Genomic DNA, 16,648 nt, shown 5'->3' with positions numbered 1-16,648 from the left:
AAATTGGACTACCATCCACTAGGGCATGGAGCGAGAATATAATAGTGGAAGTGAGCCATGCGATGGAATGCAGTACACTGATATGGTGTCCATGTAGAAATTTGGAACAAAATAAATATGAAAAAACTTATGTCAACCTTTTGACTGTTCTCACTGTCGACCTAATGCTTATGCTGACCTTCCGACCAGGTCGACATTAGCCAAGTCGACCTATTTTATGTGTCGACATAAGCCCCCCTGTCGACCTTTAGTGGTCAACCTTCATCGTGTCGACCATACGACCCATACCCCTATAACCAAGGCGCACTAGCTCAGCACTTTTACCTCAGCCCGTACATATTATTTATTCCGACATCGCCGTAACTTCTGCCTAGGATAAGCCGCGTTCCGGAGCAGATTCACGCTTGGTGCCAGAGACATAGACAAATTGAATTAGCGCTGGGTTACTCGCTGCTACTCTGCAATATTAGAGGGTAATGCAATGGATTGGAATTCTTCTAACTCTGCCAAGTTATTTAAAACAATTTCTCTCAGTGATAGAGACAATAAATATAATATACTCCAGTAATATTGTGTAGGCACTCTGTAATTCCCAGCAAAATCAACATAAAACTCACCTGCAGCAAACTAAGAGCTGTCACTATGTGCAGCCGATACACTCAATGCCGTCCTCGCGTACAGCCAGGTAAAGTCCGTGTTATGAACGAAAGAATCTGATAACGGGTTATCAGAAAAATAGGCGCAGGTTTTGGGGTGTTTCGTCAAGCTGCGGTGCCCTTGGAGGCAGGACCGGACTGGGACCAGAAATCGGCCCTGGCATTTTGAGCACACAGGCCCATCCGTAGCAGACGGGGCCCTTGCGCAGCAAAAAGGGGGCGTGGTCTCATGGAAAGGGGGCGTGGCATCACAAAAAGGAGGCATTACACACTATGGAACACACGGTAATACCCATTACACAACACACCATTATGCCCATTACACATTACCACACACTGAATTGCCCATTACATATTATGACACACACCGTAAAGCCCATTACACAGTATGGCACACACCGTGATCAGGGACGGTCATCCACCACCACTGTCACTAGGGGCGTAACTAGATTCTTGTGGGCCCCATGGCAAAATTGTGAAAGCCCCCCCCCATATATATATATACGTTGTAAGGCGCCTAGTGAATTATGCTGCTTGGCCTATACCTTTACTTAACTCTTAAGCCTAGAAATAACTCATACTGAAACACCTTATACTAAAAATAAGACACGGACACCAACTGCGTAAGGTTAAAGGTCATGGTATATTTATTGTAACTGGTATGACCCTGTTTGTTAAGGGATGGCAAAGAAAAGCACTTGAGACCAGCACCCCCCGCGGATGTTACTCATGGCAGAGCCCAGGGGCGCCCCAATTCACTAACATCCCTCAATTGTGGGTACAGCCTGCACTGTGACGGACATGCCACATGCCTCCTATGGCCTGACTAGGACACCTCCAGGAAGTGCCCACCGCCCCACTGCCATCCTGGCAGAGGGGGGGGCCATACCGCACATAGACCACCTGACACCCCACCTGAGTGCTGGTCGAGAGCGCCTTCTCGACGAATTATAATTAAAGCTATCAAATCAAATTTGGTGAAAGGCCCGTAAGCCAGGTAGCACAGAGAAAGGGAAGGGAAGGTGGGAATCCAGACTCAAAGAGTCCTTCCTATCCACTTGCCTATATGTACCCCTCTCTAAGCTGCCGCCCCTATGCTACCTGATTGGCAGATCTAACTGCCACTCCCCTGAGATTTCCTTTGGCCTTATCCTATCTTTTCAATAGTTTTATTTAACAATCACAAATTCACAGGCCCTTAAATACACTTGAGCCTATGCGGCCCTTGTTCTATATGAGTGTGACAGGGAGCAATGGTTTCAGTGGAGAGCAGTGGAGTGTTATCCCCTCTTTTCCCCATGACAGATTACCCCCCCCCCCCAAAACACAGTGCCAGCTTGCACAGTCCCCAAACCCCTGACCCAGTGACAGCTTAGCCTTGCTCTGCATACTCTGGACCCAGTTATAAAGCCCACCAGACCCGGTGACAGCTTGTACAGACAGCTACTTCACACATCTCCCAGATCCTGTGACTGCTTGCACTGACTTCCACAACGCCCCCACCCCCCCACACTCCATCTTCCACTTCATGCCCCCCCGATGACAGCATGGACAGACACCCCACCACCACTGACCTGGTGACGGCTTGCACAGCTACACTACACTGATACAGTATCAAAGGGATCTCATATTTGTGACTGCTACACTACACTGATACAGTATGAAACTTCACATGTACCCACCAGTTACTAATGAGTATTTATAATATCATACTGCCCAGGGCCGGATTATAATGGAGGCACAAGGGGTCAGTACCCCTGGGCCCCCTCTAGCTAGGGGCCCCCTGTGGTTGGCATGTATTTAAAAATAAATAAAAAAACATGCACACAAGTAATTTATTTTCTATTTGCATTGTTGTATTACTGCCTCAACACATTAAGATATTGTGGGCTCAATTCCCACCACCTAACTGTGTGGAGTTTGTATATTCTTCCTGTGCTTGCGTGGGTTTCCTCCGCATGCTCCTGATTAAATCTCCCTTCCTGCTCTGGACAAAGATACCCTTGTTTGTATTTGTACATGTGATGGGGAATATAGATTGTAAGCTCCACTGGGGCGGGGACTGATGTGTCCAAATACTCTCTGTACAGCGCTGCGGAATACGTGTGCGTCATATAAAAAATACTGTAGCAGAACTGCTGACATTACAGGGTACATTTATTAAGATGGGAGTTCTGTTGAAGATGGGATGTTGCCATAGACACCAATCAACACACACGTATGCACACACTTACATACATACATACACTTGTGTGTGTGTGTGTGTGTGTGTGTGCAAGTTCCCAGTTTCTGTCACTGTAGATCATCACTATTCAGTCAGTGCTGGCAATAGGGATTCCAAGTGCCTTCATGCTACATTACATTACATAGCGGCGGTGCCAACTGTCCCTAAAATACGGCCAGATTCTAAAGCTTTATCACTGTAAATGATTTTCCCTGGAAGAATCCTTGTTATGGCCAAATGTACAATGAAATTCATCTTTTTGCACATTGCATATAGAACATCCCGCCTTATTTCCTGGGCGTTATATAATATTATTACAGGTGCGAACGTGTTATGTATGAATGTACATTACATACAGGACGGATGACTGATGGGGACTGTAGCATCCAGTGTCTTAGTAAAATCACCATACAGATGTGCCCGACTGGGGCGGCACCAATTCCACACTTTGACGTAATTCCGAATGGTTTCCTGAATTAGGCATCGCAGCCGGATACACATTCGCTTACAGTATTTTACATATGTAGTGTTAGTATTTTTGTCACAAATGACTTTGTATAACATCGCAAGTTAAGGGGGTATGCAATCCAGGTCGCGATTGTCGATCCGTCCCGACAGCCGTGACCCCGGCCCGTTTTGGTTTTGCTCGACAGCATATCGCCAGGGGGGATTAAATGTCCCGCTTGGCAATTGGCAAAAAAGGGGGCGTGTCAGCATAAACGGACGTGGATTGTCGAGATTCGGCCATGATCAAGACAATTCACTGGCGTTCACAACAAAATGGGCCTGAAAGTCGGGTCCGTTCTGTCGATCAGACGCTTCAATGCTGTTGGCCAAGACTGCATTGAATAGGCGCCCACTGCTATTTTCCCCCGTCGGAAATAGCGTTGGGGATTGCATACCCCCCTAAGTGTAACAATGTGTGGCACAATCATTTTGCTGGTCTACCCAGATTAGGCATTGAGGTGGGCAGAGTGGGGGGGGGGGGGTTTCAGTGATGGACGCAGGGAACTCATTGGGCGCAAGTGACCAATGGCTTCACTCTGCGCATGCATCTCAGTCGCACTGTGGGGTAGGTGCATGAAGCAGTTATAAGGGAGGAGAAGTGAGCCAGAGGAGGTGGCCCATGGCAACCAATCAGCACTGAAGTAACATCTATAATTTGCATAATATAAAATTGTACAGAGCAGCTGATTGGTTGCCATGGGACACTTCTCCTCTGGGCCACTTCTCCTCCCTTAACACTTCTTCATAAACCTACCGCTGAGCCTGCACCACAATGAATACTAAACAGTCGCAGATTGAATCGCATGGCGACCATGCCATTTTGATATGCGTATCTGGGTGGTAACCAGGGATTGGTGGTGACTACCAGTCAACAGGCCTGTTAGCGTCAGTGATTGTGTCTCAGACATTTGCATGTGCCATAAGTAAAGCCAGTAGTGATCCAATAGTTAGTCTTTGTACGCAAAGACGGTGGGTGACACAATAGGACACCCATCGGCCATCACCGTAAAGACACAGTAGCGGCTGCCTCCATCACCCACAGAAGCCACATGAAATGCCAGTGATTGTGAAAAAAGTCACTGGCAAGACACTTGGCAAAGCTAAATTGTGATTAGAGAATAAATGTGTCATTAGTGAATAGGTGTATATGATCACATCTATATACAGGAGTGTTCATACTAGCACCCTGCAGTTCCTCCTCCGACCAGGGGTGTCACTCTCTGCTCTAGTGAGCATCGAGATACCAGAGTAGAGAGTGACACCTCAGGCAGGAAAGAGTAACTGCAATAATGTGACAGGCGCAGGATTCTAGAGTGAATACTATACAATACAGGGCATTAGGAAACTATACCACTGGGCTGTGTATTCTAGCGGGCACAACAGGAAGTCTGCAAGCATAGAAAGGCAGCTGCCTTTATAAAACAAACAGTTTATGGAAACAGATATTTTCAAGGCTTTTACAGCGCGTATGTTGGAATTTCAGCTGTGTTATGTTGCGAGCAGCAATTGTTGTTGCCATAGCTACCAATGATCAATAGGTTGCGGATAGCACTGTGCGGTCAGCATGCTGTGACGCCAGAACCCTAACGTTATATCCCAAGTGTCATAACCAGACAATCCTAATTCTCCAAGTCTGTACCCGGATTATCATCTAAATGGTGCAAAACAAATAATTCACTGAATCTGATAGGTTGCTATGGGAAACTCCCAACTTAGTAAATTTACCCCGATGTGTGCTTTTGTAATGCAGGGTGGCATTCCCACCAGTCCGGTGTTTGGAAGCCTATATGGAAGTAGCCGGCTGTGCAAGCAGCCTGCACGGTAATATTTCCAATCTACTCCACAGAATGACTTAGAAAAAAAAATCCTTAAGTAAACCAAAATTTGGCTCAAGATTTAAACAAAGGGATTACAGGAGTCTTAAAAGTAAAATAAAAGCAATTCTACAAAGGCCATTACTCGTGCTTTAAAAGTACAGATCAATTATTACCCTACCTCCAAGCTGACAATTTAACTGTACGAGCAAGGCGTCTCTCTAGGCAAAAGGCACTCAATTGCCTCATTAAACTGAATCAATTCCTGCCATTTTTTGGGAAACGGCACAACTCTCAGAGAGTGTAATGTTCTCCCTGATGAAGCTCTGTAAGAGGCAGGAGCAGTCACAGCTGTGCCGGAAGCTCCTGGAAACTAGTTTGTGCACTATATACTGTCTATAGAAGTATACGGAGGGATGGCTTCCCAATGTTCACATCCAGGCTGCGGAGACTGCTAAAGCAACTGACGAAGCCGGCACAGATGTAGAACTGCCTGCCCACACCCAGCCATTAGCTGGACATGCTGGGGCGAATACATACAGGTAAAAAAAATACTGCTACTGTCACTATTGTCACCTGCATATTTTTTAACAGGACAAAGGGTCCGATTCAGAATTTGTCAGCTGTTTTTTTTTCCCCACTGCACATGCACATGCACATAGCCCGTAATGCACAAGCCCTAGGTCAGGTTGCGAGCACCTTCAGCAACTTTTTCTACTTGCAAGGCGCTTGCAGCCTGAGTGACAAGGGGGGGGGGGGGGCGTGTTGGGGGTGGATCCCCAGCCTTTCATGGGCATGACCGCAAAAACAGTGGGCTCTTCCAAGGAAACACTGGGACCACTCGGCCAAACACAGTCGTGCGTTTCCCTGCTAGGGGCGGGCGCATGTCATCGGTGCCTGCTCGGAAATGGCTGCTTTGTTGGCAGCCGCCCAGTGAGTCTCGGCCTATGCGGCGCTGCGAGCACCAGGGAGAAGAGGAGAAATCATTTGATGGTATGAGGGGCCGCATGCGGACAAATGTGGACTAGACCCTCTTACTGAGCTTTTATACTGGACCCATTATCATTCCCGGACCTGACTTCCATAGAGAACACATATATAACACAACTAATATACTTCGCAACATTCTGAATGAATGACTCCCAAAAGGGGACGTGGCTCTGCCGGAATGCCATGGTCGGTACCACACCTCCTGCTTACATCAGAATGCTGGCACTCCCCCAGTCAATCTCTCTCCCTTGAATAGACACCGGCCCCTCCCACATCTAACTCTCCCCACACATGTTACATCTGCCCCACCTGCAGTACAGTACGGTCTTACCCAAGGTGCCAAGTTACTTACGCCTAACTCAGAATTAGAACCGCCGTCAAGCAGTAGCATCTACTGATGTTTCACTGTCTGTAGCTGGTTAAAAGGTTACAAATACAAATGTTCTGTTCCTTGGAATTGCAATAAACCAAGCACATTCATATCTGGTCTATTGCTAGTCTGTAAGTGAACAGTAAATGATTTAAAAACCAGAACACTTGGTGTAAAACATTGTAATGAGGGTCTCTGTGTCGTCAAGCAGGAGCTGATCACTGGGGTGTAATTTATTGCGCGTACAGAGCGAAGCATTGAGTGCACTAAGTTGTGATGGAACGGTCCAAATGGGTCCTCCGGTGGCTCTAACAGATGGACATATCGCAACATAGGAATAGGCAAGACAGGCAGCCGAGATGCTTTACAGCATCGAAATTCATTATGACTCAGTGTGCTGGATTCACCAGTCACATCCAATAAATTCTTTCTGCTGTTTTTCAAGAGCGTACAATAAATCTGACAGATGACAAATCTGTGGCTAAAACTTTGTACAGCTCATTACAGCACTATCCTGGCCAATTCCCATCGCAGGCACCAAGTTATGGGCACTTCGGGTCCGACGGGACATCCATGTGTCACCGGAGGGGGAAAGTGGTTATGGACATGATGCTCAAGGAAGAGACAGATGTACACGAGGAAGGAACGGCGCGGGCTAAAGCCACCTGTCACTCACAATGTGAGGACAACGCGCATTACGTATAACTGACTGCAATCGATTACATTAGAAGAGAAAGCGGCAGGGTAAAAAGCTGGGACCGTTAGCCAAAAGATAGTATGTTTAGTTTCTATGTAATTCTCTTTAATAAGCCATTAAAGGGGATCTATGGCAATGATTCTATCGTTTTGTTAGATATACTGCTGATCTAGAATGTGTGTAATTCCTGCACTTAATATTTTTTACATGTATTACTGTAACAATGATTAAAAATACATTGGGAATGTTGGCTCCGGTTCTTTATGTTCTCTTTGCTAATCTCTTATTCGCTGCCCAATTCCTCCATGACCTAAATTTAAAGTCCTGGCACTTACCTGTTCTCCAATTATGTTCTCACACATGTCATCTATGTAGATACCCAACATTAAGGACATCTTATCCTGCCTTATAATAACACTGGAATACTCAGCCAGAAAGATGTACACAGTCTAAACCAAGTTCTCTTCCCAGGGATGTTTGTAATGTAGAAGTTCCAGTCATCTAGTCTAGTTATAGCTCATCTGGTCTTGTTATAGCTTATCTAGCATAGCTATACCTCATCTAGTAAAATGATAGCTCATCTAGTCTAGTTATACCTCATCTAACATAGTTATACCTCATCTAGCATAGTTATAGCTCATCAAGTGTAGTTATAACTCACGTAGTCAAGTTATACCTCATCTAATATGGTTATACCTCATCTAGTATAGTTATACCTCATCTAGTATAGTTATAGCTCATCCAGTCTAATTATAACTCATCTAGTCTAGTTATAGCTCATGTAGTATAGTGATACCTCATCTAGTGATACCTCATCTAGTCTAGTGATACCTCATCTAGTCTAGTTATACCTCATCTAGTCTAGTTATACCTCATCTAGTCTAGTAATACCTCATCTAGTCTAGTTATACCTCACCTAGTCTAGTTATACCTCATCTAGCCTAGTTATACCTTCACCTAGTCTAGTTATACCTCACCTAGTCTAGTTATACCTCACCTAGTCTAGTTATACCTCACCTAGTCTAGTTATACCCTCACTAGCTACATTTCCACTCTGCACAACGCCCCCTTCCATTATTTGACCTGTTCCTACTTCTCCAGGGACAACTACTCTCATAACTAGAGACAGGATTATATGCATTTGCATATTTGCATATGCATTTGCATATTTTGCCCATTCTCACTGCTTATCGCATATTTTACCTAAAATCTAGTGATGGTGCATATTTTAGGGCCTGCCCCCTTTCCACCCGTGAGTCACAGCACTGCTTTGCCCTGCTGCTGCTGGCAAGGTAGTGGTAGAGTGTGCAGGCTGGGGCAATATGTGCGCAGTGTGGGGAACCTTGGATGTACGCTATGTCTGACACTGCTCTAGGCTGCCAATCCATGTTTATAAAAGTCAGTCGGGGCGGATGCCATTACGAAGCTCCTGAACCTTTGCCTGCCCCTGGCCTGGGACTTTACACCAAGAGACAGACTTCTGCAGCAGAGGAGGTGGGCAGAACGGTTGTGACATCACGCGGCGTGGAGGAAATGCCATGTCACAGTGAGTATGCGGCGCAGGGAGGAAGCCTTCCACTGCGCCGCCCTCACACGCTATGCTGACATTTGATGAATCGGCGAGGGTCCGTGTAGTTGATGCAAGAAGAGCTTTGGACGCTGCAGTCTGCTGTAGCAGCCAGGAAGAAAAAAAAAATCCTGTGTACAGCAATAGACACCTGCAGATGCTGTGGGCCTATTTTTGAGGTTTATTTGCAACTAATTTTATGTTGATTTTTAAATAAATAAGTTAAAAATTACTTTTTTTATCATTTGTATGTAGCATATTTTAACACTTTTCATGCATATTTTAAGTATTTTTCATGCATATTTGCATGCATATTTCAAGCTTTTTATGGTGCATATAATCCTGTCTCTACTCATAACACTTTAGTTGTGCATGCAACCCAACACACATGGCACTCAAGGGGGACTGTGGGGTGCGGGTGTACTGTACACAAAGTCCCAGGTCTGACCCAAGATTTGGAACATGATCCAGTCCTGGGCAGACAAGGGACAGGCCCTGTTCCCACTGCAGCTCTGACCTAGGTCATTCCTGGGTGGACCCGGTTCCCACTGTGTACGGTGCAGTGTCTCTTCTCCTGGCACGGACAAAAAGTCTGGGTTAATGCGCATCTCTTATATATTTAGCCAGATCTGTCACATCCCCTGTGTGTATAACGCTGGGCGGGGTTACAAGAGTGATTGACAGCGTTATACACACATAGTTTCTGCCCTAGGCCCTGCCCCACATTATACACAAACCCCCCCCCCCTAGGGGAAAGACCAGCGTTTTACACATCCCATCCCCTTGACATCCCCCAGCCAGGGCTACAGTACACGCCCACATCGGGGGTGGGGGGGGGGGTGCGGCCGTAGCCTCTTATGACGGTGTGAAGAGTGCCCGGAGGGCGCGATGAATCACCTAGTTAATGTGCCAAAAACAAGGATTATCCTGTCACTGAAAAAGGTGTATTACAACATGAAACTGTATTAAGACTAAAGTAGACAATATAAATAAAAAACATATTGATTTCGGTAATTTTGTGCTCTGAGAAAAGCAACACAAGTCAGCAAGAGGCCAGCATGCAAACTACAGGGAAACAGAAGGTGCGTACATGAGGCCACCGGTCAGACAGACTGCAGTGCTTAAAGTGGCTAAGGGCCAGATGTATCAAGCTTCAAAAAGTGAAAGTGGAGAGTGATAAACCCAACCAGCTCATAACTGTAATTTTCAAACCCAGTCTGTAACATGACAGTTAGGAGCTGATTGGCTGGTTGTTTATCACTCTCCACTTAATCACTTTTTGAAGCTTGATACACCTGGCCTTAATTTTCCAGTAACACAGCAATATTGGTTTGGGGTATAGAACAATCACTTGTGTAAGTGATGTTCTATATAGAGGGGCGGTAATTAGGCAGAACGCTGTAAGGGGCGGTAATTAGGCAGAACGCTGTAAGGGGCGGTAATTAGGCAGAACGCTGTAAGGGGCGGTAATTAGGCAGAACGCTGTAAGGGGCGGTAATTAGGCAGAACGCTGTAAGGATTGGTAATTAGGCAGAACGCTGTAAGGGTATAAGATGTCGTCTAAGGGACTGGGTAAGTTGTGTGAGCTTCCAGAGAACGCTTGAGGGTTTGGCAGGCCGAGGAAAGACTCGTTATATGAGGGAAATCCCCAGCGTGGGTGCATCCCAAATATAAAGCCTTGTAACAGGGAATGGGAGCAGGTAATGAGGGTGGAGTTGGCACAGAGCAGTATGTGCGTGTGGTTTTGCCAACAGCGTGAAACTCTTGGCAGCATTTCACTCGATGAGACGTGTGTGGTTAGAGTGCTGAGACCTGCACATTTCTCCTGTGTGAACGCATGCTTCCTGGAGCTGATTACTACTTTACAGCTATGTGAAGGTTAATTGGGAGGTTCTGGTCTATCATTTTTAGATTGTAAGCTCACACGAGCAGGGTCCTCACTCTTCTTGTGCTTCTTTTAGGTACCTAACCCTAGGTTTTGCCAACCCAATAATTCCTTCAGTGCCCTGCCACCTATTGCAACTATCTTTATTTATTTATTTACCATATACTTGTCCTAAATGGCCTTGTACTGGACTATAAATCATTGTTTTGCTTTTGCTAATTTTTTGTATTCTGAAAGGCGCTGAGGAACACTTGCGGCGCCGTATAAATGAACGATGATGATCATAGGTGCCGATTCTGTGGGTGCTCAAGGGCCCGAGCACCCACCGAAATTGATAAGCACCCACGGGCCCGAGTCCTGCTGCTGGTCCGCAATATTAACTTGCTTATTTGCGGCTGCAGCACCCACATCGCCGGACCTGCCACCTGTGAAATAGTATGCCGGGAAGAGTATGCCGCGGAGTACCTGCACTGTGGGGGCATTTATGTACCTGCACTGTGGGGGCATTTATGTATGTGGAACTCTGTTGCCGTAATTTGAATATTGGAGACAACTGTGCTCCATAATATAAATTGGTATTATTTTGTGGCCACACCCCTTCCCCGTGAAGCCACTCCTCTATATTTTTGGCTTGAGCACCCACCAGCAAAAACATAAATCGGCACCTATGATGATGATAATTTGCCTACTGCAATGTAGTGTGTGGCCTTGTGGAAAGAAGTATTTTATATAATGGATTCCTTGAAAAATAGACGCCCAATGTAATGTAAAGTCTGACAGAGCGGAGCAGCAGCAGGTGAACGCGTCACGAGGAAGATCAGTCTAGCTGCTGCAAAAATAACAGACAGTAGGGGGCGACACTCTGGTCAGGGGAAGAGTAAAATGGAGGCTGTTGGAATAGTCGACGTGGAAGATTGCGGCTGTGAACAAAAGGATGTTTTTGCTTTAAAACTAAATGCTGGTTTAAATCTATAGTCAGTCTCCCCTAAATCACACCGGAGCCAGCAAATCGCAGACTGTTACATATGGGCCTGTAAATGCTTATGCCTTATATTGCGTGACCTACAGGACGCCCTTTAACCACAGGGCAACCAATTCTTGTCCATGATCTCATCTGAGCATTTAGGTATTTAGTGATGATATAATGAGAGTACCAGCGTTTCGTCCAGCACCTGCAAGCTACAGGCAATAGGACAGCTTGGATCACATGACACATCGCATCACATGACAACAACCTCATCAGCTTCCATATACAAACAGGATGTTAGTCCAGGACTGCGGAGCTGTTGCTGGAAATTAGCAATGGGGAGAGTTGCAAGACGATTCTTGGAAGTAGCTATAATCAAATGTCGGGGGGATTCAGGTTCGCTCATTAAGCTGGGGACATCGCAGCTTACCCATCGCTTGAGACGCCGCCCATCCGAATCTCCTCAGAAACATGCGAGGGGATGTGTACAAGAACAGGAGTAATCAATCGATGGTCGTAATCCATCAAATGATTTCTGGTCTCAACTGACTTTTATGTGCAAGCGATGTGACGTCAGCCGCCCGGCCCTGGCTGGCATCGGCCCACCCACATACCCATGGGAATGACCATAAAATGTTGGGTGTTCCCATAGTCCAGCGCCATCACCGCCCCAGTCTGGGCCTCCCTTCCCATTGCGAACACCCTGGCAAGTCACATCGGCCGTTCGCTATCGGGGTTTGCACATCGGGGCAGAGGCTAAATTCGGATCACTGCAAGTGATCCTGAATCAGACCCATCATCTAGAACAGTGGTTCCCAACCCTGGTCCTCAGGGACCCCCAACAGTGCACGTTTTGCAGGTCTCCACACAGAATCACAGGTGCTATAATTAGCTCCACCTGTGGATCTTTTCAAATGTGCCTGAATAATGAGTGCACCTGCCGGGTGACCTGGAAATCGTGCACTGTTGGGGGTACTTGAGGACCAGGATTGGGAACCACTGATCTAGAAGCTCCTGGCTCCCACTGCAGAACAATTACCCTCCGTAAGGTAGAAGAAAGCAACTGGTTATGTAGTGGTATTATTACTGGACCTGCAAATACATTTTCCAATAAACTTTCGTCTGATTATCCACATTTTATTGTGGACTTTGCGGTCCCCACATCCAGCCTGTAGATGCCAAAAGACACCAACGGTGAACGAGCAGAAAATGCTCAGTTTAAACCCGAGGTACAGCATAGGTAAATGGTAATAATTCGGAATCTTATCCTACCTCACTGGACAGGTAGACAGTTGCCATTGAGAGCTGAACTCGATAAGTGTGCACAGCAGATAGCTGGCTAATGTCCAGCTTCTAAATCCTCAGGAAACAACAGAAAAGAGTCAGGAGTACTGTACCTAAAAAATAAAAATAATACCATTAGTCCTGGAAGAGCACAAGGAAATAATACAAGTACAAATTATTCCACAGATAATCGCAAGTGACAGGAACGCGCTGCCTGCTGTAAACGGTCCCCACAGACACTAACACTCATGTAAGGTTATTCCAATTTAAAATGTAAAAACAACAACATTAATGAAAAATTAGAGGGAAATGTTTTACTTCTGTAAAAGGCATTGAAGGTCCGGTCGAAGGAAATGTTGTTGTTTTTTTATGGGAGGGGGGCTCCATTAAAAGTGAATTCCAAGGTAAACCATTTTGGGGAGTGGAGTTATAGGCACTTCTTCCTTGTTCTACATATCCTTGTGCTATAGTGTGAGTAGTTGAAAGGAAGGTCTTATATCCTGTTTTAGTTTTTAGCACAAATGCTTCTAACTGTATATTACCCAATGCATTTCTCTATGGGGATTGATCGATCAAAGAGAACACAGAACACAGGAATAGAAGTGAAGAAAATACCCCTAGCAACCAGATTTATCAAAGTCATTTTTACTGAAATAGTGTGCATTCACACCCTTTTCACATTATTTTAATATCACCTGAATGTACAAGTGGGAAGTTGGAGAATTTGCAAAATCCTTACACCCATTCACACCGCAGAGATAACCCAGGTCTGACACGGGATTTTGCGCCATTTGGTAAAAACTGGGTCCAGCAACCTGGCATTCTGACTTGGGTTAAAAGAAGGGTTTTACCTGGGTCAGACCCAGGTTGCTGGGCAGTGTAAACGGGTAACCCAAATTGAGCGACCTGGGCCCTGATTACACTATCAGGTAGGAGGCAGCATCAGCTCCAGGCGCTGCCTCCTACCAGCCCCCTGAAGATGCGGTGCTGCTCTGCCCACCCCCATGTGACATCAGCCACTGAGGGGACCGTCACCTCGCAAATGCCGGGACGGACCAATGTCTAAATAACAGGCGTGACCCGGCATTGGTGATGTGAAAGGGGTATTAGTAACCACCTTGCATTTCTCACATTTATAAATGGGAAAGGTTATCTGTATTACTAAAATTAAATTGTAAAAAAATAGCGGAGGGAGCCCTGTGATGTGAATGGCATCTTCAGATATTATTATCCAGGCTACCCTCCAGCTCTCCTGCTAGCAGTGAAAGATGTGCTTGTATCTGGCCCCTGTGATCAGCCATGTATGAGTCAAAGACCATAGGCTTATCATTGTGTAAAAAAAATTAAACAACAGTAACACTTGGGCCGATTCAGCAAAGCAAAAAACTGTCGGAAGAAAATACCTTTATATTGTTTCTCTGCAGGGTAAATACTGGCTGCTTTTGCATGTCGCCCACAAATGTTAGACAGCATTAGTTGAAAAACTGCAATTTAGATTTCAGTTTGAACCATACTTGCCTACCTGGGATACGGTCACTAGGTCTACAACCATTAGGTCGACATGCAGGAAGGTCGACATGAATGAAGGTCAACAGGGTCATTAGGTCGACACAAGCATTAGGTCAACATGGGGAAGGTCGACAGTCAAAAAGTCGACATGGGCTTTTTTAAAAAAAAAATGTTTAGAACCACATGTGCCGACAGGCGGTATTTCATGCCCTACCATCCACAAGGGCGTGGTGGGAGAATAAAATAGTGTGCCGAAGCATGGTGAGGGGACGCAGTGCTACGTTTCAGTTTCCATGTCAACTGTGTCGACATTCGGGACAAAAAAAACGTGAAAAACTCCATGTCGACCTTCCCCATGTCGACCTAATGCCCCTGTTGACCTAACCCATGTCGACCTAGTGGTGTCTACCTTCAGTCATGTTGACCTAGTTGCTGTCTACCCAATTATGAACACCCCCCACCCAAATCTAACTTTCTCTGCCCAGGTCACACCAGCCCCACCTGCAGTGCAGCATAGTTTTGCTTTGCTAACAAAGTGGAATAAGGCGCTATGTACAACAGGCTTCATATGTGAAAACAGACATACTCCGATTTGTTGGCGGTCCTGGCAAAGCAAACAGTAATCATCTCAATATATTTGAACGTAAATAGGAAGCTGCAGTGTTCCTGCTATAGCTTCTCAAAATAACACAGGAGACCCCTGCCTGAGGCTGTCACAGACACAGATCCTCAGGGACCCAATTACAGTATTACAGAGGGCAGTTAATGAAAGTGACAAGAACATATATACAGGAACCACTGGAATGTGTACAGCTGAGAGACTGAGACATCTTTACACACAAGAAGCTCGTACTGACCGTGCCCCATACTTCCATACCCTACAATGCACAATAGCTGTACCATGCTGAACCACGGAAAGTAGAGAACATTGGGAATACACCTTGTAAGCAGGGCACATCCTGGCACTCACAGCCAAAAGACCTGCACTCATCTAAGCACGCACTGGGGCCACCACATGCTCAGAGAGGCCTTTACTTCCCAAGCTGTGATATAATAGTAAGTGTATAATGTCAGAACTGCCTGCACCTACTATTAGTAACAATTACTGGTCCTGCGAGTTGTGTTTTGGAGACATGCCCTCCCCTCCAGGCCCCAGCAGCTGTAGTTCCAGTGCAGCCTTGTATGTAACAGTTGCTAACACTTAATGTTACAGTCATCATCGGTAACCGGGCAACCCCTAGTCAGGTTGGTTCTACAAATGTAAACCAGTTACCTTTTTTTAAAAGTGAAGGCTAGGTATACCAGCCTCGGTCCCAAGACACACCAACAGTGCATTTTAATACCCCTTTTACACAATATTTCCCAGGTTATTGCCGGGACAACCCAGATTGGGCCTCAGTGTAACTGGCCCCATTAAAATAACCCTGGTCCAAAGACCTGGCAATGCAGGCTGGGAAATGCTCAGGACTGAACACGTGTTCAGAGGCAGTGTAGACAGGTAACCTGGGTCATCCGACCGGGACCCGTTTACATCAATGGGGGTGAGCCCATACCTCCCGATCATAGCGTCCTGCGGTTAGTCCGGCGGTTCGGAGACGGTGCATGCAGCCTTTGCTGTTGTCTGCTCTATGCCCACTAGGATTGTAAAGTATAAACAAGTCGTTTAAAAAAAAAAATCACGAAAAACTCATGTCGAACTTTTTCCATGTCGACATTTTGCTTAAGTTGAACCATGCTGACTTTCCCCATGTGTTAACCTAATGACTGTTCCCCAATAGTGGCCGTCCTCATGGCTGTCGACCTAGAACCACATATAAGACGTAACTAACAACGTAGGATTTCATATGCGTATGGCATTTTGCCATAACAGCAATCCCAAAGGGTAATTGGCCTCGCCTGCGGTGCCTCATCTCTCCCCTCCATATGTGGAGTGTTTGCTAGCTTTCCTTATTAGAGGCCGCCGGCTGCGAGTCTTTATGTCCGGCAACGTCTCATCTTTTTACCTGTTGCTGTTTTCATTTTCTTTTAGCGCCTGCTACAGAAATTTGTGCTGCACAACTGAGACTGTTCTCACCTGCGCTGCTGATATAACACTGGATCCAGTCTGTACGTAGATCAGTATCACAGTACTGGAAATGTCACTCTCTGTACCGCAAGAGAGAAAGCTGGGTCTGATTA

The 16,648-nt window shown here is 46.0% G+C and overlaps 1 protein-coding gene across 19 annotated transcripts in view; it reads right to left on the bottom strand.

Annotated features, from left to right (window-relative positions):
• The window catches only part of PTPRF (protein tyrosine phosphatase receptor type F), a 675,453-nt gene that overhangs the window by 390,857 nt on the left and 267,948 nt on the right, over positions 1–16,648 (bottom strand). For all 19 annotated transcript variants that reach the window (XM_083157546.1, XM_083157555.1, XM_083157551.1 and 16 more), the window contains one exon: positions 12,950–13,074. The gene's annotated coding sequence lies outside the window, so the exon portion shown is untranslated. The remainder of the gene's footprint in view (positions 1–12,949; positions 13,075–16,648) is intronic.

The sequence above is a fragment of the Crinia signifera genome, chromosome 8 (assembly GCF_055691185.1).
Source record: "Crinia signifera chromosome 8, ASM5569118v1, whole genome shotgun sequence".
Classification (NCBI taxonomy): domain Eukaryota; kingdom Metazoa; phylum Chordata; class Amphibia; order Anura; family Myobatrachidae; genus Crinia; species Crinia signifera.
The sequence above is the reverse complement of the archived record's forward strand: the minus strand, read 5'-3'. Positions and strand labels throughout refer to the sequence as shown.